General features: G+C 40.0%; 1 protein-coding gene and 1 pseudogene across 9 annotated transcripts in view; one reads left to right on the forward strand and one right to left on the reverse strand.

Moving 5' to 3' along the window:
* Nucleotides 1-15,686, forward strand: part of TESK2 (testis associated actin remodelling kinase 2) — a 130,918-nt gene that overhangs the window by 72,817 nt on the left and 42,415 nt on the right. The gene's annotated exons all lie outside the window — the stretch shown is intronic.
* LOC115860349 (BCL2/adenovirus E1B 19 kDa protein-interacting protein 3-like pseudogene) lies at nt 4,425-4,979 on the reverse strand (annotated as a pseudogene).

A 15,686-nucleotide genomic window follows, 5' to 3' on the forward strand; every position in this document is an offset into this window, starting at 1 on the left:
ACAACCCCAGAAAGAAGGTGATTTTAAAAAAATTTATTGAGATATAATTGACATATAATGGAAGATGATTTTTAATATAAACAATGGCTACCATTTATTGAGTATGTATTATGGACCCCCGTTGATCGTTTTCCTACCCCGCCCCCATATTTTACTTTCTAGACCTCTCCCATCTCAGCAAATGGAATTGCCATTCATCTGTTATTTAGGCCAAAAACCTGGGTGTCATCCTTAATATCTTCCCTTTACACCCTACCTCAAACCTTCAGGTAGTTTAGCATTATCTTTAAAATATGCCCTGTCTGCCTACTACTTACTACCTCCACAAGCCAGCATCCTAGCTCAGTTCCCCTCTTGCCCCATGGTAGCCAGATTGACCTTTAAAAAGGTAAATCAGATCATACCATCCCCCACTGCTGAATTTCCTTCTGTGACTTTTTGTCACCCTTCAAATGAAATCTAAACTCTGGGCTTTGATGTACAAGGCCTTAATTTGTCCTGCCTGCCTCTCTGACCTTATTTCTGATCACTCTTCCTGTAGCTTACACCATCCTAACCACCACCCTTACTGACCTTTTTGTTTCTCAAATGCACCAACCTCTTTCCTACTTCAGTCTTTGTACTTTCTTTTCCCATTTCCTATAGTAATATCTTTATCCCAGAATTATTTGGCATGCTTCTTCTGAGATATCCCCTCCTCATAGAGACTTTTGTTGACTAGCCTGTCTAAAATAGCCATCCAATATCACTATTTATCCCCTCATTCTGCTTTGTCTTTATAGTTCTTATCATCTTTGAAAATATCTTATTTATTCATTTGTTTACTTATTGTTTATAGCCTCCAGGGTAGAGTGAGCTCCCTGAGGGTAGAACTTTATAATGTTCACCACTGTATTGGGTTGGCTAAAAAGTTTGTTCGGGTTTTTCCATAACATCTTATGGAAAACCCGAATGAACTTTTTAGCCAACCCAATATTTCCAGTGCCTATAAAATAGTATCTATAGAAGCAGGTACTACATAGAAGCAAGCCAGTTTGCATCACAGAAACCTACAAAACTTAGAGTTCACCTCTGGATCTGAAGGTGGATGTCAGGCTTGGGCTGAAAATAGGAGGACTATTGAAAGTCTTTTCAGGAATAACTGGGCCTAAAAGTCACCATCCCCATTCTTTGCAACAATCAGTTAAGTCTCACCCACCCCGACAAGAGATGAATTTTTATTTTGGGGAAAAAAATTGAACCAGAATGTTAGAATGCTTACCGACCTTCATACTAGGTAAGCATCTAAAATGACAGCAGATGGGAAAGGAACGTTATACTGAGAAGAGGGAGATGAAGGGATTGTCTGCATACTGAATGGTGAGGCTCTTGAGACTTCTAGTCCTCTTCTATCACGTTGCTCTTAAGCAGGTAGGAATCATCTGCCTCCCACCCACACCCCCACCACCTGCCAGGAAATTGGTGGATTTGGAGAAATTGAAGAGCCCCAAGTAAAAGAAGAAAACTTTAAAATGTAACTACCAAAAAACCTTCTAATTATGATCTTCTAAATATATATCCTTCCAGGAGAGGTTAGAGAAGGAGCTGCATCAATGAAACAAGAATGGTATACTATAAAATAGGAATAATTAGAGAACCACAAAGATTCTCAAAGATTCTTGGAAATTTTAAAATATAATTATTTATTTATACATGGTTCTATATGATTATTTAGTTATGGTTTTATTTAAACCATTTGACTAGAAGGCCAAGGAGATAAAGTTGAGGAAATCATCTGTTAATGGAGAAAAGCCAAAGATGGAAAATAAGAGAGAAAAGATAAGAAAATTAAAGGATCAGTCTAGGAAGTCTGTTTTTGACTAATACAAGAACATTTTCTACAACTGAAGAGCATGAACTTCCAAAGTGAAAGGTCCTACCAAGTGCCCAGCACAATGAATGAAAAAAAAGACCCACCCCAGAGCATATGATTATGAAATTTTAGAATATGGGCAATAAAAATAAGATTCTAAGCACTTCTATGGGCGGGGGGGAATGAGATGCCATATAAAAGACTGAAAATTAAAATGGTATCAGACTTCTCAACACCAGCTCTGGAAGCTCTACCGATGGAACAATGCTTTCTGAGAGAAAATTATTTCCTACTTAGAATTCTATATCCAGTCAAACTACCAGTCAGGCATGAGAGTAAAGACATTTTCAGACATGCCACATTTTGAAAACTTTGCCCTTGCAAAAGCTTTTCTTTTGAAGCTTCTGGGGGATGTATCCCATCAAAAACAAGGGGGTAAACAAAACAATTAAGTAAAAATAAAAAGGAAGGTGTAAGATCTGGAAAGAAGGGTGATAGCAAGACCCAGGGTGACTGCTGGATAACAGTCTAGAGAATAAGCAGTCCAAACTGGAGTGGGAGGATCAAGAACTCTAGGAGAAATATTGGGGAGTGGGGTTTAAGGAAAGAATTCATGGATTTCCAGATGTGTTTGACATGGTGGACATTCATATTCAGAAGAATTTTACAATTCTGTTGGAGACTTTGGGAAGTATTAATGGTAGGCATATAGTAGCTAAGCAAATGAAAAATTAGGCAAAACATTAAAAATTGTGCAAGAAATAAAATGTATTCATAATATATTACTTGGCTTAGTAGTGCTTATAATCAGTCATAATAATGCAAATGCTGAGTTTTTGTTTCTCCTAAATATTGATTTTACCCAAAATTGTCTTTTACCCAGTATTTGAAAGGAAGTAATTTAAGAGGGTGGAACCCTCAGCTTCCACACTGGAAAGTCAGTAGAAGGTCAGAAATAGCAGTATAAGTATGTTAGCTAGAGCTGTATTGGTAAATAGAAGAAACAGTAAAAGAATTGTTACTTACTCAGGGGAGTAGGATTCAGTGGTGATATGGGCAGCCCTGGGTTCTATTTTCATTATATACCTATTTGAAGCTTTGTAAATTATAACTGAGGAAAATTAAGTTAGGAGGCAATTGCAGTCATCTAGACAGAGCTTGGACTATGGGTAGCAGTGTAGGTGGAAAGAAGTAATTGGATTCTGGATATTTTTGAAAGTAGAGGCAATAGAATTTCCTAATGGATTGGGTGTGGGATATTAGCACAAGGAAGCAGGAATCTAGAATGACTCTTACTTAGGTTTTTGACTTGAATGACTGGGAGAATTGAATTGCCAGTAACTACATTGGGGAAGACTGAATAGGGGACAGGTTTGGGGATGGGAGATCAGGAGATATCAAGTTGACGGTTGGGTAAACAAATCTGGAATTCAGAGGAGAGGTTCAGGATGGTTGTGTCTCTTAGTAGTTAGGGGACCTTAGGTAAGTTATATAACCTCTGTAATCTCAGTTTTCTCATCTGTGAAGTAGAGAATAATAATAGTACTACTGTACCAGGTTGATGGTGATGCCGAAAACTTGGCCTCTCTGCACTGGTGCCAAATCGAATCTCGGAGACAGAGTTTTGGGTGAAGTGAAAAGGAATAGCTTTATTGCTTTGCCAGGCAAAGGGGGACACAGCGGGCTTGTGCCCTGAAAAACTGTGTGCCCCAACCTGGGGAGATTTGATGAGTTTTATAGCAGTGGTTCAAGGGTGGGGTTGCTGATAAGGATCAGGGTGTGTACAGGGCCTGCATGCCTTTAATCTGGCCTAGGTGGTCTCCTGATGAGCTTCTTGAAGTTAATCGAACTGTGATCTTCTCTGGAATGAAGAATGCTAAGTCTTCCATTTGTTGGGGGTTTTAGTTCTGTAGAAGAGCTCAAAGATATTGTTATGTGTATCCCTTGAGGTGGAACCAGGGCCCTGCCCCAAGGCTGCACTTTGTTTTTCTCTCTCTCTTTTTTTGGTTTAAAATAATTTTTTATTGCCCAGGGTATTTTTTTCTAGTGTCTTATTTTGTTTGTTTGTTTTCTTTTTTAATAACTGTAAATTCGAGCTTAGAGAAGCTTGCCTTTGTCTTGAAAAACAAAACAATAAAGCTTTTATATCAATTGCTAACCTGGTCTCATTTTAAGAGAATGATGGGAGTTATCTTGCAAGAGTAAAATTTATACCATGAATGATGCAGGTCTAAGTCTGATGGTACTAAAAGGAGACAACAGCATTGTTGACAAAATTAAAAATAATCTGCTGGTGGCATTTGCAGAAAAGAAGCCCTTGCAAATATCTAAACAACAGTAAACTCTGTTAGGAAATTCGAAAGTGTTTTATGGGCCAAAAAGGGAATGAGGTTAGTAAAATACCTCAACAGAGTTTGAATAAAATACTGGATTTGAGAGTTACTGGAACTTGGATATGTAAAAATAGGTTGTAGGTTGGATCATGCTTACAATGGTCTCAAGTTCAAATAAACTACTGTGACAGTACACCACTTCACAAGTCACACTCTTTCCCAGGGGCTCTTCTTTTCCCTCAGTAGGTACTGGCAGAAGATGTGCTTAGTCGTTTTCCAGTGTAGATGCCTAGCCCCAAAGCCAAAACATGGGAGAGGAAGAGAGATGGAATGAACACCTTAAGAAATTCTTCAGAGAAAATCCCCCCTTTTTTCATGGCTCCACTTTTCCTCATGCTTAAGGAAATGGAATGTTTAGGGTGCCTGAAGTGGAACTCCTTAGGTGGAACGTTTTCAGGTCTACTGAACCAGTCAGATACCCAGTCTACGATTTTCTTCAAAGAATTCACTTCTTTCTCTCCTTCTGCAATTTCTTTTTCTGTCTGAGAGCTATGGTCCCTGCTGGTGTGCATTTCCACATCAAACATGATCTGCCCAACTTCTTGTGGGGAAGGACTATCTCAGTGAGAACTGCCTCTTGAACTACTCTGTCCAGATTCATGTTGTGCATACAAAAGAATCTTTTCCATATCTCCATTGTGGATAGAGGATGAGGAGGGTACATGTTCTAGCCCCCCATTTTTCCCATTGCCATTGTCATTGGCCTTGCTGCTGTTCATGGGGAGCTCCACCTCAGCTCCACGCTGAGACCGGCTGGTTGGGGCAGAGACTGTTCACCTTCCTCACAGTTGTTGTTGTCTGGGGCTGGCGGCTGCTGTACTGAGACGACATTGTCGCAGCAGGACTGTCTGGTTCTCAGGCAGCAACACTAGACTTTGTTTCTTTTCTTTTCTTTTTTTTTAACGAATATCTTGTTTTTTTATTTTTATTTATTTTTGGCTGCATTGGGTCTTAGTTGCGGTACATGGGCTCTCTAGTTGAGGCGTGCAGGCTTAGTTGCTCCGCGGCATGTGGGAATTTAGTTCCCCAACCAGAGATCAAACCTGCGTCCCCTGCATGATTCTTTACCACTGGACCACCGGGGAAGTCCCCTGCACTTTGTTTCTTGACTGCTCCTCCCTTGTCTCTGCATCCCCTCCCTTCCCAGATTAGCAGCTGTTTGAAAGGCTTCTGTGCCAAGGAGCCCCACAAGGTCCTACTCGGTTTCACTGGGAGGATTAAATGAAATAACATACATAAAGAACTTATCATGGGACTTCCCTGGTGGTGCAGTGGTTAAGAATCAGCCTGACAGTGCAGAGAACACAGGTTCAAGCTCTGGTCGGGGATGATCCCACATGCTGCTAGAGCAGCTAAGCCCGTGCGCCACAGCTACTGAGAGCCCGCACACCACAACTACTGAAGCACGTGCGCCTACAGCCGTGCTCCACAAGAGAAGCCACCTCACCACAGGGAAGAGTAGCCCCTGTTCACCGCAACTAGAGAAAGCCTGCACACGGCAACGAAGACCCAACGCAGTCAAAAATAAAGTAAATAAATTTATTTTTAAAAAAAAAGAACTTATCACAATGCAAGGCACTAAATCTTAGCTATTATTTTTATTACTGATGCTGCTATTATTATAATCATCTGAAGCATCATATAATAAGGCTGTATAGCATAAAGCTTAAGAGTTAAGGATCCAAACAACAATAAACAGATAGCGTATTAAGCAAAACAAAGAGTTAAGGATCCAGTCCTGACTGCCATTTGCTAGTTGTGTGACCTGGGGGAAGCCACTTAATCTGTCTTCAGTTTCATCTATAAAACGGAGATAGTAGTAGTACCTATTACATAATGTCTTCATAAGGATTAAATGAGGTAATTCCTATAAAGTATTTAGAACAGTGTCTGACACATTATAAGTGCTCAGTAAATGTTATCTACTATTATCATTATTTGTGAACTCCTTAAAGAAAGAACCATCATGTTTATTTCTATGGCCCCCACTTGATCCTCATTGCCTGGCACTGTGCTTAGTATATATGTGACAGGCCGTAAAAAAAAAATTTAAGTGTTTATCTATGGAGACTACAAACCTTGCACTTAGTATTTACTTGATACCTGCCTGTTGTATTGAATTCGGGAAGAAATAAATCATTGGGAGAGTGTTTCAGAAGTATGCTCACATAATTTGAAGTTTGTGTTTATATTTTGCTATTTTGGTGTGAGTTTATGAGTAATTGTAGACTAAAGGATAAATTTGGGAAGGGAAAAGAAGCTTTTTCAGTGCTTGGGGAGACAATCTATATACTTGGGTTTGTGGATTTTAGTTCTCCTGAACTTCATGGATTTAAAAAAAAAAAGCATTTGGGGAACATTTAAAGTCACTGCACATATATGTATTAATAGTTCTGCCTTTGTCAGGAGACTTGGTATTTTGCTGCTTGCATGGCAGTTTTGAGCAATGTGGTTTAAAATTTTCTATGAAATAATGAAAATACAGAATGAATTCATTCTTAGTCTCATTTTACTTTCAGTTGTTATTCAAGATAGAGGATATTTTTCTCTCAGAAATCTAGGATGTTTTTATATTTATTAAACTGGTTTAATATTTATAAGCAAGCAGATCTAATTTAAACTTTTTATATATTTGTATTGTTTCACTAAGAAAAAGTAAAATTTGACCATGAACTTGATTTGTCCTTTTGTTATTATATATAGTGCTATTGACATGATCTAGTGATGGCTGCGGAATGTTTATTCTGCCTGTAGCTATCTTAAAATTGGACTATAAAAACCATGGAGAGGGCTTCCCTGGTGGCGCAGTGGTTCAGAGTCCGCCTGCCGATGCAGGGGACACAGGTTTGTGCCCCGGTCCGGAAAGATCCCACATGCCGCGGAGCAGCTGGGCCCGTGAGCCATGGCCGCTGAGCCTGCGCGTCCGGAGCCTGTGCTCCACAACGGGAGAGGCCACAACAGTGAGAGGCCCTCGTACCGGGGGGCGGGGGGGGGGGAACATGGAGAGAAAAGAGAAAGCCAGACTGAACCAGCTTTGCTTAGTGTCACCTGATGTGAGGCTCTGGTGGTTAATGTCTGTTCAGCTGAGTTTTCCTTATGAGTTTTCGTATCTATGACCTCGCACAACCAGTTTTCCATGATGTAATACCTCTAAAACACGTTTGAACTGCAGCAAGCCTTACCCAAGGATAGTACTCCTTTTTTTATGGATCTAACATTCATAGCTCTTTTGGGCCTTGAGTTCTGAGCCATTTCCCTCTCTTCTCCTTTTTGATTATTGGTAATTTTTTCTAGTCTAAGAGAGCATTGGTATCTTTGCTTTATTTGGGAGTAAGATGCAAAGCAGTTCATTTTATTTTTTTATTATTATCTTTTAATTAATTAATTAATTAATTTATGGCTGCGTTGGGTCTTTGTTGCTGCACGCAGGCTTTCTCTAGTTGTGGCGAGCAGGGGCTACTCTTCACTGTGGTGCACAAGCTTCTCATTGCGGTGGCTTCTCTTGTTGCGGAGCACAGGCTCTAGGTGCGTGGGCTTCATTAGTTGTAGCACATGGGCTCAGTAGCTGTGGCTCGCAGGCTCTAGAGCTCAGGCTTAGTAGTTGTGGCACACGGGTTTAGTTGCTCCGTGACACGTGGGATCTTCCTGGACCAGGGCTCGAACCTGTGTCCCCTGCATTGGCAGGTGGATTCTCAACCACTGCGCCACCAGGGAAGCCCCACACTTTAATATTTTACTGTAGGTTTATTTCAGGCCTCTTAATTGTTTTTTTTACCGAACTTTGGAGTCAGACATTTTTCTGGAAAGACAAGTACAGGTCAGAAGAACTCTTAAAATATGGATGGTGCTTTTATTGCTCAAAGTTGGCAGTAGAAAGACTTTTAAAGCTAACCAGTAAGATTTTCATTAGTTTACAGATAGATAGTTTTTTATGAATCAAAATGAAATTATTATTGAACCACTGGCCTTTTTCTTCCATACTGATTGTCACAGAACAAAGCATAGGCTTTGGAGCCTAATAGATCCAGATTCCAGTACCTTCTCTAATCTTTGTCAAGTCACTTAAATACTCTGAACCTCATTTTCCTAGATGATAAAATGGGGGTAATTTCATCTCAGGTAGTACCTATAAAACACCTAGCACAGTTTCCAGGTATATTGTAGGTGAGCAATAAGTAGTAATTTTCTTGACAGCTTTGATACAATGGCCACAGACCTCTTACTAGGTCCTGTTATGCAGAATTGAAGAGGTCCAAGTTTGACAGTAACGTCAGTGTTTTGTTTTTCAGAATGAGGATAGATAGATGTGTTTTAGACTATAATCACACCTCTCCCTCATTCTTCTGTTTAGGTAATAAACTTTTGAGAAGGCATAACATTTAAACTTTAATGTTTAACTGTGAGCTTTATACATAACTGAGAGTTCAATAAATATTTGACCCACTGGATGTAAATGCCACGAAGGAACATAATATTATTATTTTCCTTACGCTTGTTTAGAAAGAGTCAAATCCCAAAGTCTATCCTAGATCTGTGAGCATTATAACATAGAATAGTGACCCATAAATTTTTTTGGTTATGTATTATTAGTTTTCTATGGCTGCTGTAGCAAATTGCCACAAACCTAATGGCTTAAAACAGCATAAAAGTATTATCTTACAGTTCTGTAGGTCAGAAGTCTGATGGGTCTTACTGGGCTAAATTCAAGGAGGGCTATGTTCCTTTCTGGAGGCTCTAGGGGAGAATCTATTTTCTTTCTTCAGCTTCTAGAGTCTGTTTTGCATTCCTTGGCTTGTAGTGCCCTTCCATCTTCAAAGCCAGCCAAGGCCAGTTGAGTCTTTTTCACATTGAATCCCTCTGATACTGACTCTTCTGCCTCCCTCTTCCACCTTTGAATACCTCTTGTGATTACATTGCACCCACTTTGCTAATCCAGGATAATCTCCCTAATTTAAAGCGAGCTGATTAGCAGTCTTAATTCCATCTGCAGTTTAATTTATTCTACTTGCCTACTAACATAACATATTCACAGGTTCTAGGGATTAGGACATGGACATCTTTGGATATCTTCTGTCTTCCATAGTATCCCATTAGGAAAACATTTTTGAGCACATCCCCAGGTGCTACGATCAACCCTTATTAAATATTAGTAAAACTTAATTTCTCTTTTTCATATTAAAAAAAAGTAAAAATTCTAATTTTCTTTCCATTCTTCAGTCTTGCTCATTCCCCAGTTTTGGAGACTGCTGGCTAATAGTAGGGCCTTGAAAGGTCCTGCCTTGGAATAAGATTTTTTTTTTTTTTTTTTTTTTTTGCGGTACGCGGGCCTCTCACTGTTGTGGCCTCTCCCGTTGCAGAGCACAGGCTCCGGACACGCAGGCTCAGCGGCCATGGCTCACGGGCCCAGCCGCTCCGCGGCATGTGGGGTCTTCCTGGACCGGGGCACGAACCCGTGTCCCCTGCATCGGCAGGCGGACTCTCAACCACTGCACCACCAGGGAAGCCCTGGAATAAGAATTTTAACTTTTAATTGAATTCAGTAAATATTTACTGAGCAGTAACTATGAACAAGGCAGTATTTAAGGTATATATAGAGACACAAAAGCTTGTTTCTTGCTCATGTTCCAGTCCAATGCATGTTGCGTGGAGGTTGAAGGGGAGCTCTTTTTAACCTTGGACAGGGCCTCAGTTTCCTCTACTGGGTCTTCTGCATCTGCTGGCAGACGAAGGAATAAAGTATGGAGGACAGTGTTGAGGTTTTTAATGGGACAGGCCTGGAAATAATCACTTCTGCCCCTATACCGCTGGCCAGAACTCAGTTTTATGGTCTTAACCAACTAGGAAATGTAGTCTACTTCAGGAGGAAAAAAGGAAGTGAACAAGTAGCCATTCCCTTCCATACGTAACATCCCTGCCCTCAAGAATCCTCTGACTGAGTGGAAGAGGTGGACGTAGCTAAAACATGTAGAAGGCAGGCCTGATAAGTGTTACAATAGAAGTTTAAATGGAGTGATATGAGTGTATAGGGAAGAGAAAGATTAATTTTGATTAGAAAGGTAGACTCATTCTAGCAACAAAATGAAAGTGGAAATGGGAGAATTCAGGACATATTTAGGAGAGGCAGATTATATAACTGAAATGTAGAGAATGCAGGTCGATGTAATAGATAAGGTAAGAGAGGTTGGGGTCAGATCATTCAGACTCTTGAATAACACGCTAAAGAATTTGGACTTTGATCAGGGACTGTGAGCTGCCACAACAATTTTTTGAGTAGCCAATAGCTTCTTAAGTGGAGGGGTTGTGTCTTAATCATTTTTATATCCTTTTTATAACTATATGGAGAGGTAATATAACATTGTGGTTAAGAACACAGACTTTGGGGGAAAAAAAAAAAAAAGCACAGACTTTGGGAATTCCCTAGCAGTCCAGTGGTTAAAACTCCATGCTTCCATTGCAGGGTGCGGGTTTGCCCTTTTCGGGGAACTAAGATCCCGCGTGACACGTGGTGCGGCCAAAAAAAAAAAGAGAGAGAGCACAGACTTTGGAACCCACTGTTTAGGTTTGACTCCTGGCTCTGCCACTTATTAGCTGTTATGACTTTGGGCAAGTTACTTAATTTCTCTGAGCCTGTTTCTTCATCTATATGATTAGGTTAATAAAAGTGTTACTTCGTTGGGTTATCGTGAGAATTAAATGAATACAACGTAGGACATACCTGGTGGCACAGTGGTTAAGAATACGCCTGCCAATGCAGAGGACGTGGGTTCGAGCCCTGGTCCGGGAAGATCCCACGTGCCACGGAGCAACTAAGCCTGTGCGCCACAACTACTGAGCCTGTGTGCCACAACTACTGAAGTCCGTGCACCTAGAGCCCGTGCTCCATAGCAAGAGAAGCCACCGCAATGAGAAGACAGTGCACAGAGGCAAAGAGTAGCTACTGCTCGCTGCAGCTAGAGAAAGCCCACGTGCAGCAACAAAGACCCAACACAGCCAAAAGTAAATAAATAAATTTATTACAACAGTGAATATAACATAAAGTACTTAGAGCAATGCCTAGATGGTAAGCGCACTTTGAGTTAGTTGTTATCATAATTATTATGATCATTACCAGTGCCTGGCACACAGTGGCACTCAGTAATTTTTTTTTTTTTTTTTTTTTTACTCAGTAATTTTTGAGTGGTCAGAGTTGTGTTTTAAATTATCCTGCAAGTGTTTATATACTGTCATATGCCAGGCAAGGGAATGCTATTTAGAAGCTTATAGTCTAGTAGGGGAGATATAAGGTATATTATAAAACAGTTAAAGGTAGAAAATGATGATGCTATAGCAGTGTGGTGTTGATGGAGTGCCTTGGTAATTCAGAAGCATGCTCGGTCAAAAATACTTCTACTTAGAGGGAGCCAAAGTCTCTGGTCAAAGTCTAGTTTACCAGTAGTATCAGAGTTGGGAGTTTCCTGTTGTAGTCTTACTAACTTTAGAGTAGTGATCAGCTAGCTATCCTTGGTCTACACTGAGCCTTGCCACTCAACATGTAAGTCCATAGACCAAGCAGCATTAGCATCACCTGGGAGCTTTTTAGAAATTCAGAATTTCAAGTCCCCCCTGACCTATAGAATCTAAGTCTGCAGTTTACATGATTTCTAGGTGATCTGTTTCCACATTAAAATTTAGGAAGCACTGGTCTAAAAAAATCAAAAGCAACGTGAATGTGTGTGTAATATGAAATTAAAAATAACAAAGTTGAGTAATCTAATCACTCACTCTCAAGCATATCCATTAAGAAAGTGCTCCCTTCCCGAGCTAAGTAATTTTACCTTGCATGGTTTTGGGTGGTGGTAGTGGAGAATAAGAATCAATCAGAATGTAACATTTTTTAGATCCTGTCTCTTACCAAAAGTGATTTTAAGGCTCAGCCACAGTTCAGATTTTCATTAAAGAAGCAATAAAAATTTCAGTAAAAACTTATTGTTGATATGAAATGCTTTTCTAGGCATAAATCTCTTCCCTGTTAAGGATGAGTTATATTTCCCTTTTAAAGTATATTCTGTTTATAGCAACTGGAATGATTAACTCTGCTCAAGCTCTTCTTCCAATATAAAGCTAATGCCTGTCTCAGCTTGCCAGCTCTGTAACACCATTTTCGACATGGTGATGGTGGGGAGGAAGTGGGGGTGAGGAGGCCTGGCAGAAAAGTTTCACATAGAGGTAGAATTGTGCGACACCACTGTGATGTGGCGATGAGAGTAGGAAGTGGGGAAGACTGTCACATGAAGCCAGTGCCTGCCTGAATGTGTCATCTGTGACATCTCTGTGGATGATGTGGTCATAGTGACAGTGGGTCTGGGGGGAAGGGAAGCAAAGGTGTATCACACCCAAACCAAATACTTTCAGCTTCTAGGAGATCCATAACTTTAGAATGTAGCCATTGTTTTGCTAGTAGAATCCTATTGCCTAGCTTCTATATAAATATTTGATTAAATAAAGTAAACACCTCTTGGCTTTCCAGCCTTGTACCTGCCTCTAAATGTTCTTTCTTATAAAACAAGTTTACATTGTGAAGCTAATTTGGTGATTACTGCTTTTTCATTCAAGAAATGCTTGTTTAGCATCTTACGTGCAAAGCATTGTATGTCAGGCACTGTATATAGAAATAAATTAGATGAGATCTGTACTCTTAAAAACCTTTCTTATATTCCAGTCTGGAGAAGAAGTCAGAAAGGTTAAGAGAAGAATAGCTAACATTCTCTAGTGCTTATTATGTTCCAGGAGCTCAAGTTGTCTCATTTTATCTTCACAATAACCATATAGGTTAGGTAATATTAACATTGTTATTTTGCATGTGGAAAACTGTGAAATACAGAGAGGTCATCAGTAAGTGGCAGAGCCAGGATTCAAATCCAAGTAGTCTGACTCCACACCCTGGACTACTTCACTTATGCTAATGAGCAATCTTTCAAAGAAGGATGTTAGGAGTACTGGGGGGCAGGAAAAGAGAGAAAGAGTACTGATGTTTACTGAGGGCATCCTGGAGATCATTGTAGAGAAGATGAAATTTTAACTGATCCTAGAAGGATAATTTTCAGTAAGTAAATGAAGTCTTCCAGCTCAGGGAAGAGCTTTAACTTAAGTTTCCAGGTCATAAAAATCATTCATGTGGGGCTTCCCTGGTGGCGCAGTGGTTGAGGGTCCGCCTGCCGATGCAGGGGACATGGGTTCGTGCCCCGGTCTGGGAAGATCCCACATGCCACAGAGTGGCTAGGCCCGTGAGCCATGGCTGCTGAGCCTGCACGTCCAGAGCCTGTGCTCCACAACGGGAGAGGCCACAACAGCGAGAGGCCCGCGTACCGAAAAAAAAAAAAAAAATCATTCATGCCTTTCAACAAGTCTTTACTGAGAGCTTCCTTACTGTGTGCAAGGTACTATACTAGGTGCTAGAAATACAGAGATAAATAAAACTCTGAATCTTCTACAGTAAGGAAAGTTACAAGAGAGTAATGTGGGCAGAAGGCAGGTTATAATGAGTTTAGAAACGAAGGAAGGTTAAAGATATGTAGATAGTGTATGTAACCTTAAAGTTTGGTTACAAGTGCAAAGAGTGTATTAGGATCATATTTTAGGGAGAGGGACAAGGGAAGCATTTTTTAAGATGGGTAAATTTAAATATATATTTGTAGGATAGAACCAGAGGAAAGGGAGAGATGAGTGAAGAATAAGGCTCATGGGAAAGTGTGAACTTCCAAAGATAAGCTGGAGCAAATCATGGAAAGTTTCAAGTGCTGTGGTAAGGAATTTTGACATTATTCTATAGGCAGAAGGGAACCATTGAAGGTTTATAAAGAAGGAAATGACATATTTTGTGTTTTGAAAAGGTAACTCTAATAGCCATGTAAGGGATGGCATAATTTAGAATCATTAATAATAACAAAATAAAAAACAATTAACCTTTATTTGATCATAGGCTAGACATTGCTAAACATTGTCCCTGAAATATCCATTTAACCCTCCTAACAGTCCTTTAAGGTAGTGTTATTTTCAGGTCCATTTTTTTTCAGATAAGGAAATGGAGATTTATAAAGGTTAAGTAACTTGTTTTAAGTTCCCCTAGGTGGATATGGATAGATTTCTATGGTCTAGTGCAAAGGTGAGCAAACTCTTTCTGTAAAGGACTAGATAGTAAATGTTTTACTCTTTGCAAGCCATACAGTCTCTGTCACAACTATTCAACTCTGCTGTTGTAGCACAAAAGCAGCCATAGAAAATACCATGTCTGTTCCAATAAAACTTTATGAAAACGAGTAGTAGGCCATAGTTATTAACCACTGTTAGTGCCCATTATAGTTTAGAAAGATGTAGTGAAGGAAGAAACGTAGCTTATTGTATTTTACTTTACCTCTTTTTGCTATGGAGGGTTAATGAGAATAGAATTATCCTTAGGTAGGAATACCATTTAATCTCAGAGAAGCATCCTTTCTGTAAGAGGTTCACTAGAAACTGCTATTTTTAAAAAAATTTTATTTATTTTTGGCTGCGTTGGGTCTTCGTTGCTGCACGCGGGCTTTCTCTGGTTGTGGTGAGCAGGGGCTACTCTTTGTTGCAGTGCACAGGCTTCTCATTGTGGTGGCTTCTCTTCTTGTGGAGCATGGGTTCTAGGCGCGTGGGCTTCAGTGGTTGCAGCACGCGGGCTCAGTAGTTGTGGCATGCGGGCCCTAGAGTGCGCAGGGTTTAGTAGCTGCGGTGTGTGGGCTCAGTATTTGCAGCACATGGGCTCTAGAGCGCAGGCTCAGTAGTAGTGGTGCGTGGGCTTAGTTGCTTCGCAGCATGTGGGATCTTCCTGGACCAGGGATTGAACCTGTCACCCCTGCATTGGCAGGCAGATTCTTAACCACTACACCACCAAGGAAGTCCCTAGAAACAGCTATTTATGCATACAATTTAACCACATTCTGCAAAACACCTACTTAACCTTTTATTACAATTGCTTTCCAACAGAATTACCCCTAGAATGAAAATTCTGTGAGAGAAGGGACTTTGTTTTATTCACTGTCCTGTCCCTAATGCCTTACAAATAGTGGCCGTTCAATAAATAGTTGTTGAATAAATGAATGGAATACTGACTGTCATTAATTCCAGTGATTGGGGAGTTGTACGAACACTTAGAGAACAGTGACCTATTTTTAAGATACCTCTACAGTAAAGAAGATGTGGTATATATACACAATGGAATATTACTCAGCCGTAAAAAAGAATGAAATAATGCCATTTGCAGCAACATGGATGGACCTAGAGATTATCATACTAAATGAAGACAGAGAAATACAAATGTCATATGATATCGCTTATATGTGGAATGTGAAAAAAAATGATACAAATGAACTTATATACAAAAATAGAAATAGACCCACAGACATAGAAAATAATCTTATGATTACCAAAAGAGAAGG

This window comes from Globicephala melas, chromosome 1 (assembly GCF_963455315.2).
Source record: "Globicephala melas chromosome 1, mGloMel1.2, whole genome shotgun sequence".
Taxonomy (NCBI): Eukaryota; Metazoa; Chordata; class Mammalia; order Artiodactyla; family Delphinidae; genus Globicephala; species Globicephala melas.